This window comes from Myxine glutinosa, chromosome 6, assembly GCF_964187855.1.
Source record: "Myxine glutinosa chromosome 6, kmMyxGlut1.1, whole genome shotgun sequence".
Taxonomy (NCBI): Eukaryota; Metazoa; Chordata; class Myxini; order Myxiniformes; family Myxinidae; genus Myxine; species Myxine glutinosa.
In genome coordinates, this window is record NC_136266.1 from 75,370,499 (window position 1) to 75,381,577 (window position 11,079).

The 11,079-nt window shown below is 40.0% G+C and overlaps 1 long non-coding RNA gene across 1 annotated transcript; it reads right to left on the reverse strand.

Moving 5' to 3' along the window:
• Nucleotides 1–1,622: 1,622 nt before the first annotated feature.
• Nucleotides 1,623–8,833, reverse strand: LOC144892620 (uncharacterized). The gene is made up of 2 exons (XR_013623821.1): nucleotides 8,783–8,833; nucleotides 1,623–4,744 (listed from the first exon to the last, which is right to left on the reverse strand). It is a non-coding gene; the product is annotated as an uncharacterized LOC144892620 (long non-coding RNA).
• Nucleotides 8,834–11,079: the final 2,246 nt, after the last annotated feature.

Consider the following 11,079-nt stretch of genomic DNA (forward strand, 5'->3'; position numbering starts at 1 on the left):
AATTGTACAACAAATATATCATTCCTATGATGGTACCATCAGTTTCGTACAATATAACACACTGTGCTCCAAGTGAGCGAAAATAACATTCCCAAAGTCTCTGTCCCAGCATCAAGCTAAAGTCGATCCCCGCTCCGGTGATCGTAAGAACGATGTCGTATCGAGACCAGAATCCCATTCGGCTGACAGTCACACTGCCAAAGATGGGCAAAGGTGCCCTCAAGAGGCGATTGGGAAATCACACCTTCGGGTATGAACGTTCAACGGCTCCCAAACGGCGAACCGCAAATTCCCACTCAAAGTCCACGTTACACACACAAACCAGGCGAACGGCTGGATGCGGTGAAATGGTTGGAGCACGGTGAAAAGCCAGGAGCGATGCGAAATCGGGTGCGAGGCAAAATGGCCGAGGGGCCCGTACTGAAGGCGTACCTGCACTTCAACGATTCTCTTCGGAATCAACCGCAAAACCCGACACGCAGGTTTATCTGTCACAGCGATAACCACTCTGTCACCGGAATCCCTTCCCAGGAAACCCAAAGTTCGCTCGTGACCCCCCGTTCGCCAGCGTTTGCTCAAGACATCAAAGCAGCTTGGGTTCTTCTCGACCTCACTTGCTCCGCCTCTTCTTCCTCCTCTTCTTCATCCGGTTTTTTCCCGATCCGGTTTCCGGTTTCTTTTAAAACACTAATCTTTTTACCTTTTGAAAATGGTTATCTCCATTTCACTTAAACGATAACAATAATAGTACATGGAACTAAAAATTCTTAGTGGATGAAAACCACAACAACGGAAGTGACGAATCCGTAACAATATGCAAACGCTGTTCAATTTTCAAGTCAATGAGATGAAAATGATAATTTTAGAAATTTGACCTCAAAATCAATTTGCTTCAATTTGTGTTAATCAATTTTTTAAGGATAAGGCCGAGCTGTTAGGCAAGCATTGCACTTTCTACAAACTATTACAACAGTTCAACAAAGGTTTTACAACAGTTGCAGCATCCAGTATTTCATTGAGAAGTTTTGAGTCATGCACATGTAGGGGCAATGATTCAGAGGGTTGGTGGTACGAAAAGTCTTCAACGATGAAGGAATGTGGTTCTTCCACCAGTGAAACTAATCACAGCTGTTCTGTGTCATTTCCAGCAAATGCAACACGAGTTCCTATGGGGTGACTGTTTCCCTGTTCAGTATTTATCACATGACTCAGCTCTTGCTTGTGCAAATACCAAATGGTACTAAAAATGCAAATGCAAAATTTTAGGGAGTAGGTTGTAGACAGCAACCGCTCAGGGTGGTACTACCGTTCAGACTTAGGAGCGTTAAAGTTGTGCTTGGAACCATCTTAGATTCTCCGTGTCAGGATTGCTGGTCTTACTTTCTGTTTCACTCAAACTACACCTATCGGGCTAGCCTTAATCTCTCTTTCTTGCAAACAAACATCATACACTTTTCATACTCATTTTCACTCCTCACCTTTACTTTCTCTCTCTTTTATTTCTCTTTCCTCACATTTATCAATGTAGTTATTTTATTTAAGGCCTGGCCTCGATGAGGACTATATAGTCCGTGATTGGAGCCAACAACAACATAAAAAAAATACAAATTGAAAGTGACACAATTTATTTCCCAAGAAAAGTTTTTAATTTCTTTAATCATCATAAGTTGCACATAACCATATTCACCACCACAAGTGATGGCCTCACTGATCAATCTTAGAAAGAAGTGTATATAGGAAGGCAGAAAGGACTGGCTATGCAACCACACGTGTGCTCTGTATACGAGTACATATTGTTGTCAATATACAACCCTATAGTTTGTAATAGAAGTGAGTACGAATACGAATTAATTTGTATTACCATTACCGAGGGCGTCGAGAGGGTGAGCCAGGGGAGGGGTGGGGGTCGCTGCCTCGTGGTCCGTGGTCTGTTGAGGGGCCCGAGATTCTCCTGTATTGTTTTTTTAAACAGCATCGGGTTTAAAACACTGTACTGTTTAAAATCATCCTCATTCCCTCATCGTTAAATTTAAAACCAGAAGCTGATTTTGATTCCTTGCCGGAAACGAAACAACATTTACCACTGTTAATGGTACAGTTTCGAACTTTACAGAAAATGGTTATTAACCACAAATGTGCGTTACAAAGAAATGGGTTTGTATCCTCTTTGTCCAAAAAAATGTATTAACCATCTTCTCACGTATTATTTTTGCCAATCTTATGGAGAAATAATGTTCAACAGTTGAGGGTGCGAATTGACTCAATCGGTCCAAACGTCCCGCTATCTCCTTTATTTTCGATTATACAGCCAAATAAAAGTGAGCTTGTGTTTATGAAAAGTTTTTTTTTTTTCATTAAAGAAAGTTCCTTAAAAAGTTATAAAAGAGAGAAAGCGTGGGTGTGGGGCCCTGGGGTTATTTGCCTTGAGGCCCGGTGTCGCAGGATTCTCTCACTCCCCTAAAATCTCACTCTAGAGTGATTCTGTCCGAGGATAAAATCACTCTAGAGTGAACTATTCCTCGGACTGGCACACTCTAGAGTCTAGAGTGTAATTATCCTAGGACAGAATCACTCCCCCCTGTCAGGATCAACACACTTCCTCCAGGATCAAAGCACTCCCCTTTAGGATAAAGTCAATCCCCCAGAAAGAATGGAAAGATATATTTTGTTACTTTGGAAATATAACTCACAGGATGTTAGATATCGTTGCAATGATCAACAGAGCTTTTACTATGTATTTTAGTGTATACCGTGTGAGCATGTGCATCATATTGTCGGATCTTAATATTCAACTGTTGAATACATGTACTATATTTGAGCCCATCATTATTTCAATACAACAAAAGAAGACATGAGTCCCGTTTTCCCCGTATATTTAATCAATACTCCCGTTCATTTATATTCACATGAGAGTTATTATACTTTATGGTTTAAAAAAATATATCATGCAGTGTACTTCATTTCATAAAGCCTGGTGTTGGCTTAGCGGTTAGGGTGCCTGCTTAGGATCCTAGGATCCTGGGTTCGAATCCCGGTCGATCGCTAAATTAACACCAGGGGGGTTGACTCAGCCTGTCATCCTTCCCAGGTCGGAAAATTGAGTGCCAGCTTGCTGGGATGAATGATCCCGGTGTGTACCCTGGTTTAGAATAGGTACACCGTATCCCTGCGCATCATAAGAGGCGACCAAGGGTTGGCGTCAGGAAGGGCATCCGGCCATAAAAACATTGCCTCAAACAGGGAACCATGATTGTCATGGGGCCCGCAAGGCTAACCCCCGCTCTAGCAGGGAAAATGGCCTTAAAACGATCATTCATTCATTCATTGTACTTAATTTCATAACTATATGTATAGGGTTAGGGTTAGTAAAGTTATAGCAAAGTAAAGTTATAGAACGTAACTTAAAATGACATATTATATGTTGAAATGAAAATATCCTTTTAGTATAAAACATCGTAAATGTATCGTAATGATGATTGCGAATGCTCTAAGATCAAAATATATAATTATTTGAATGTTAAATTTATACTTTTCTTTATTTGATTTACCCAGTTTTATACAGGGATGCGAAAAACATTGTATTTTTATTTTTAGGGAGAGACGTTTACAAAGGACATCATTCTGCCCTGTTTATCAATTCATTTATCATTTTATGTTCATATTCATTAACTTTGTCATGGTTGTGTGTCATTACCATGCAATAAATATTGTTTAAATCACAATATAAATAGGGCGAGTGTTATAATCCTGGGGAGTCATTTGATCCTGCAAGAGGGAGTGTTAAAATCCTAGGGGGAGTGATTCTATCCTCCTACACCTGGCTGGCTCTCGACGCTCCTGACCATTGCCATAAAAAAGTCTGAACAGGACGAGATAGAAAGCATTGAAGAAAGTAAATATTTCGCTTTCTCATTGGTTGTGGTTGATAAAATGGCAAGCGAAAAGTTGACTCTCAGAGTGCTGTGCTTTTCATTACGAAATTTACAATGAATTATATTACTAGTATGACTGCGTATGTCCTGTTTAAATTGCTAACAAATCACCAAGCATATATATGATCTGCACGAAGTTTAACAATAGCTGTTATGGTCGTCACACAAGGAAAGGTTGTCCAACTCTGCTCTGCAGGATGTAGGTACTCATTTATTGTGTCGGTACTCATTTACTCATTGATGTAACGACCTGTTTGCAAAGCCTGAGGATGAGGGTTTGTATTTAGACGATGATTCAAATCCTCACCAGATAACTCAAGGTGGGTATGCTACCAATGAGCTAGCCCAACAACTCAACATAAACTGACATCACAAAACGAGTTTCTGAAACTATTGAAATCTACCTCCTTTTTTGCTTCATCTTTTGATCGATCGGTTTCCTCATAAAGTTGTTCCATGCCGAAGAAATCGCAGAAGCGGCATAATAGGTCGCCAGAGAACCTGCAGTAACTCCCAATACCACAGGACCCGCAGTGAAGCCGCAAATCAAAGCAACTGCCCCGGTCACAGCACCGCCTGCTGCGCAAGTCACCTGAACTTGGTGAGACACAGGTTGTCCGTAACGCATTTCGTTAGCAAAGTGCTCACAATTACAGTTCACTGGATCAAACCTAATCAGGTCTTCCACTCTTTTATTACAACGTTCAAGGATCTCCTCAACGGGGAGTGGTGTGAATACCAAATGAGGCACAACTGTGATTTTCTTGTTCTGGCAGAATAAATCGATGGTATCTCTCTGTACTCTTCCAAACCTGAATTATAAACAGAGAGGAATATCAAATGATTAAAGTCGAACCAAGAAAAGGATTTCTCATCAAACATTTGTGATTTCAAAGCAAGGGAGGTTTGCTCTTTTATATTAATTACCAGCAAAATTACCCAGCGTAGTAAAGCAGAGTCACTTTGTGCCGGGAATATGAAGATATGGAGGAAGGGGTGAGGAAAGGGGAGGAGGGTAAGGGAGGGTCCCTTTAGACCCCAAACACCCTTAAGATCTGGAAGACAGTTAAGACCTTTTATGTTTGTGTTTCTGTTGTGTTTGTGTCCTTCCCCCTCTCTCCCCATCTTGTCTACCGCTGCCCTTATTTTGTGTGTTGTGTGTCGGTTTGACTTTTTGTGTGATTAATGTTAGCTCTTTCACGAGCCTCGATCTTATATACAAACAAAAAGACCCCAACGACCCTTTCAGACACCTTTACCCACCGGCATCGCCTTGACTCACTTCTTAAATAAACCCAAACTAGCATCACCTCAACTCACCATTTTTAATAAACCCTTCGGCATCCCCCACCCCCCACCTCACAGGCTTTCTTATCCCCTCCCCCTTCTCAGTTCTCCAACCACCCCTCTTCCCCACTCCCCCCCGTCCCCCGCCCCACCACTCCCTCACCCCTCGAGCAATGCCAGTTAACCCTGCTAGTTACCAATAATAATGTATAAGACTAATAAGAGCGATCGCCAAGTAGCTTAAGCACTCAAGCAAACACTCGAATGAAACAGTTGATAAAGAACGCCTGGCTTGGCAAGCGATTAGCGATTCGTACTTTTGAAGGTCAGGCATTGGATGAGGAGCGCTTGGAGTTCACTCGTCCTGTTATTGCTTTAATCATTGTAATCCTCCCAATTATTTTGCCTTTATATAAACTTAGAGATTTTCCCATGGAGTACCCAGGCTCGGCTGTGGAAGCTTTTGCGTCAATCCTGTTGGTTACTTTGTTGTAAGGGGGGAAATAAAATACTGTATCACAAATTTTTTAGCAGGCAAGGCACCGCAAGTCACACCACAGGCATGTGTGTGCCAGGTTTGAAGCAGAAGAAGAATTATCAGAAGCAGTTTCTCCGTAAGGTTTTCGGAGTTTGCAGAAATTAAATAAAGGCACGAACACTGTTGTTTATAAGCATTGCGATGTATACAGGAATACAGCGATTTGTAGGTATGAAGATCAGCTATCTTACCATTCTTAGCTATGAAGCTTTATTGTACAGAAACCGACCTGTTCTGAGACAAGGCATACTTGAATTGAGTGGATAAAATAGTGGAATTAAGACCCCAAGCTGAGTAACCCGATTGCAGGCTGACCAAAGTAAAGCCTGTTGGTGTAAATGATCTTCAAACACACACCCAAACACCCAATTTTCTTTCATGCAATCGCTTGGAGGTCGAGAAGTATGCATGCAAAGTTTGTGGCCGCTGGGTTTCATAGTTTTGGAGTTATAGAGGAGACACACACACACACACACACACACACACACACACACACACACACACACACACAGCCTTTTATTATTATTATTATTATTATTATAGAATAATCCACATTTAGTTTTACAGAAACTATCTGCAAAATTCAAAGTCCTCCCCTATCCGTTAAATTACTTGGAGATTGTTCCCACTATACAACTCCACTGATTTTCCATATTTCCTTAATTCCACTCAAATTTGAAGGAAAATACAACATACAGGTCGATATGAACACAACAGGTGGAAAGGTTTATCGTTTTCGCCTCAATGGTTTTTCTAAATAGCTTCATCGTTTACGATAACTTGGAACAGAATAAATTCATGTTTGATGGCTTATTGCAGATGCACCGGCCTTGCCTTTCTGCTAATGTCACTTAATTCTTCCTATTTGTGGATATCCTCATTCCTCTTTATTTCCCTCAGACAGCCTCAAAATCATGGAGCACAACAAGGGATTATTAAGCAGGGTTATATCTTAACTTCGTTTTCCACTGAACTTGTACAAATAACTTGAACAACATGAACACTGCAACTTCCATTTACACATACAACAAAGACTCTACAGGGAAACCCTGTTATAAAGAACATAGCTATAACTCAACTATATATATGGAACTGTATCTTTTCTGTATGTTTATAACAAAATGTAATTAAAGCATTTTGTTTGCTCTATGGGATTTCGGACCAGTTACCTCTAATGGTTTCTGCAGGACCAGTTGAACTTGAAGGTTCCTATTGGTTTCTATGGGTTTCAGACCAGTTGCATCTAATGGTTTCCATTGGTTTCACCCAAATCTGGTTTGGTTTCTACTGGAAACTCCACTGGTTCCTGTAGAAACCAAAATAAACTGTGATTTACAACAGAGACCCATATAAATGTCCTACTAGTCCCCATTTGTTTTCAATTTTTATCAGGTGAGAGCACACACTAACTGTTTGGGTTTTTTTGGAGCATTTTGAACATCTCATTCCGAGAGCATTTTGAACACCCCTCAAAAACACAACTGAAGGCTACTTGTGTAAATGTCATGTTCAACCAAAAAAAAAATCCATTATATTGATGATTTAAAAAATGAATATCGGTGATGTTTACAATAAATATAGGAGGTTGTACAGTATTACAGTACTGTATAACGTACTATATTTATTGTATACATCACCAGTATTAATTTTAAAAAAAAATACTACAGTATTAGTACCTAGTGTTTGGCTTAGCGGTTAGGGTGCCAGCTTGTGATCCCAGGATCCACTGAAACTGGGTTCAAATTCCCAGTTGATCACTGAATTAACGCCAGAGGGACTGACTCAGCCTGTCATCCTTCCGAGGTCGGCAAATTGAGTACCAGTTCACTGGTAATTCCCTGTGTGTTGCAAGAGGTGACTTACAGGGTTGGCAGCAACAATGCCATCGTTGGTGGCAGCAGCAATGCCTAAAGCCTTGCATTGATCCCTGTGTGTACCCGGAGTGGGTCACACAAAACATTGCATCAAAATGGGGACCATGGTGCGCGAAAAAGGCCAACCCCTGCTCTGCGGGGAAAAATGGCCTCCAAAGGTGGTTCTTCTGTCTTCATACAGTATTACAGTAAAGGGAATGTGGTTACTGGGGTGTCTTGGTGAAAATTTTACTCGAGTTCATTTTTACATTGGCATTTTTTAGCTAAAACTATATTAGGTGACGCTTATCTTTAATAGTCAATTCAGATACTGCTGGATGAAAGTTATGTAATCTGATAAAATATCAATTAGTAACAAAAACAACGAGAATGGCACTCGTTGAATGCATATTCTCGACTCGCTGCTATTATGGCCATATACCTGTATCATCCATGCACCTTATTATGTCCCTTAGTTTATTGGCATGGGTTATGAATGTCATAAATTTATTTCTTCACTCGCATCAGGTCATAGATCAGATAAATGAAATTTCAAATTTTTCGGATAAGGATTTAAATTCAACCAATTGTGGCTGGAACACCACTTCTCTGATGACATCATAGTTATCACCCTATATACCACATGGGAAATTGATGACATAAGTCAAGTTTAAAAATTGTTCGTTGAGCGATTTCTGAGAAAATTATGTCCAAATGTTTTCCTTTCATCCAATATGGCTGCAATACCATGTGACCTATGAAGTCAGAGTTAGCAATGAAATATTCTCCATGGGGAATCCCTCAAACGTTTAAAGTTTTGCATTGATCCCTGTGTGTACCCCGATTTAGAATAGGTACACCGTATCCCTGCGCATTGTAAGAGGCGACTAAGGGTTGGTGTCAGGAAGGGCATCCGGCCATAAAAACATTGCCTCAAACAGGGATCCATGATTGTCATGGGGCCCGCAAGGCTAACCCCCGCTCTAGTGGGGAAAATGGCCTTAAAACAATCATTCATTCATTGATCGACAAGCAGTTGCAGAGAAAGCTAGTTTAAAGCAAAAATACATAGACACGGTCACACATAAAGACACATACAGACAGACAGGTAACGTTGCAATAGTCTGGCATCCCCTTCGGGGAGAGACCAACAACTTAGTGCCGTAATTTACCCTGCTGGAATAGATCGTTGACTCGATGGACTTCTGCTGCCGATTTCACAACTGGTGGAAGAGAAACAGCTCAAGTTGGGGAATTCCACTTGGTATAATCACCAATCAACTCTACTTGGTGCAATACACAATGCCCTCAATATAAACTAAGAATGCTACATACAAATGATGACTACAGAATTCACCAACAAAGTTTCACCAAAAAAATTTTTTTCAAAACTTTATGAACAAAAACCCCAAGCTAATAGTTCGAAGCATTAGGAGAGAGAGAATTGGTATTGACAAGTCCAATCTTAACTCTGACCATCCCGAGTTGAAGGATGCACACGTCGTTTCAGGAAACCTTTTTGGACGACAAATATCCAGGCTCTTGCCCATTGGTTTGTTCTTCTCTTCTCTCTCTTGTGGAACCTCCTTGCTCAGCATTCAATCACTCTCTTCTCTCCAGAGTTTTATGTACAGGGTGTTTATAAAGTCCCTATCTATTTAGTCACCGATTATTTCTCTGAAATAGATCGAGACTTTATAAACACCCAGTATGTTGTGCACCACCATCTCATGTCACCCCTTGTCCATCGAATTCCTTCCCTCAATTTTTTTTTACCAACATTAACCCCACATCGCCTAACAATGTCACTGTTACCACTCTCAATTAGCTGTATATCAATCATTCCCTTGCTTGTCCAAACTGTCATTTTATTGCCTTTTCCCCTCTATCATCAACTTCTTTATGAGGTTCAAATAAGAAATTATATATAAGAAGTCGTTAATGTTAAAAACTTGAGACGTCACAACATCAACTGCAGGGTTTCCACAAAGTCGTGCATCACAGGCAAAACATTTATTTGTAAGGTTGGTTACGTCAGTTGTTCGAAATGTGTCTCACCAATCTCAAAACATGTTTGCAAACGGGAAAAACATGTTTGTTTTTGTACACAGCTCCTTTCCTATGCCATCTCCAGGCGCTGAATAACGTTATTGCCGGGCACCGAAGGGAGCTCGGCAATGACGCACACTGGAAGGGAGTACTCAGTTTTCACTCTGGTTGTTTGTTTGTTTATTTCTTTGTTTTCTTGTTTGTCCGGGCGATATCTCAGTCATCCTTTGAGTTAGGAAGCTGAAATTTCGGCACAACAGTGAGCAAGTCCTTTGTCAAAAAAAGAATGTTTGGTTTTTTGATTAATCAATTAATTGATTAGTTATTTAATTATTAGCGATTAATTTAGTACTTATACATTTCCTTTCTCTTCCAGCCATTATCTCAGGCACCTTTTGAGCTAGGAAGCTGATATTTGGACACGACAGTGACCAAGTGATGTGGCTATGAAGGATATTTTTGATTTATTGATTAATCATTTGATCGATTAATTATTTATTGATTAATCAATTAGTTATTTAATTTTTTTACGACTTATTTAATTACATTTCTAAAAGATACATCTTCGGATGAAGCACGAGTGGTTTAGTTATGCTATTAGCCAATTGATTAAGAAAATAGTTTATGACAATCTTTTGTTGATTTTAATTATGCAATTAATCAATCAATTATTGTGCACCTCTCCCTCCCAATACAGTCTCTATGAGCTGAGTATTGCCGGGCACCCGAGGTGCCCCGGAAATGCCATGCTGGAGGATATTTAATTATTTGGCATGGGGGTGGTGTACTTTGAGTGTATCTGTACTTGTTTTTTTGGTTCTTTGTAAAACATATTTTGTAAAAATTTAAAAAAACATTACAAAAAATTTATACATTATGTTAATTAAATAATTTCCTATGATGACTGGAAATTATAAATAAATTCCTATGCGACTTTGTAGACACCCTGTAGAATGGCATTTGGAAGAGCGCATACCTCCGCCAGACTGAACAGTTTACGTTTTGTATCCCACTGATAGGCCAAATCTGGATTCGGAGCTGAATCAAAATTGAATAAGCTTGTTCTTGTCACCTAACCAACTCGTCCACCAACTTTATTCATAACTTGTCCAAAACTTTAAAAAATATGTTATACACTATATCGCTTTTGGCCCTATCTCTCAATGGTGAAGAATCACTTAAAAATTTAATAATTCTTGTATCCGAATCCATATTCAGATCTTCACCAAAACCGAAACGATTAGTCCCGGTCACACACACAACCTGTCCACCAAGTTTCGTCCAAATCCGTCCACAACTTTTTGAGATATCCTGCTATGTATCGTTTTTGCTCCTATCTCACAATGGTGAAGAATCACTTTAAAAATTCTAGTAGCCGGATCCGAAGCCAGATATTCATCAAAATCTCATCATTTCGTCC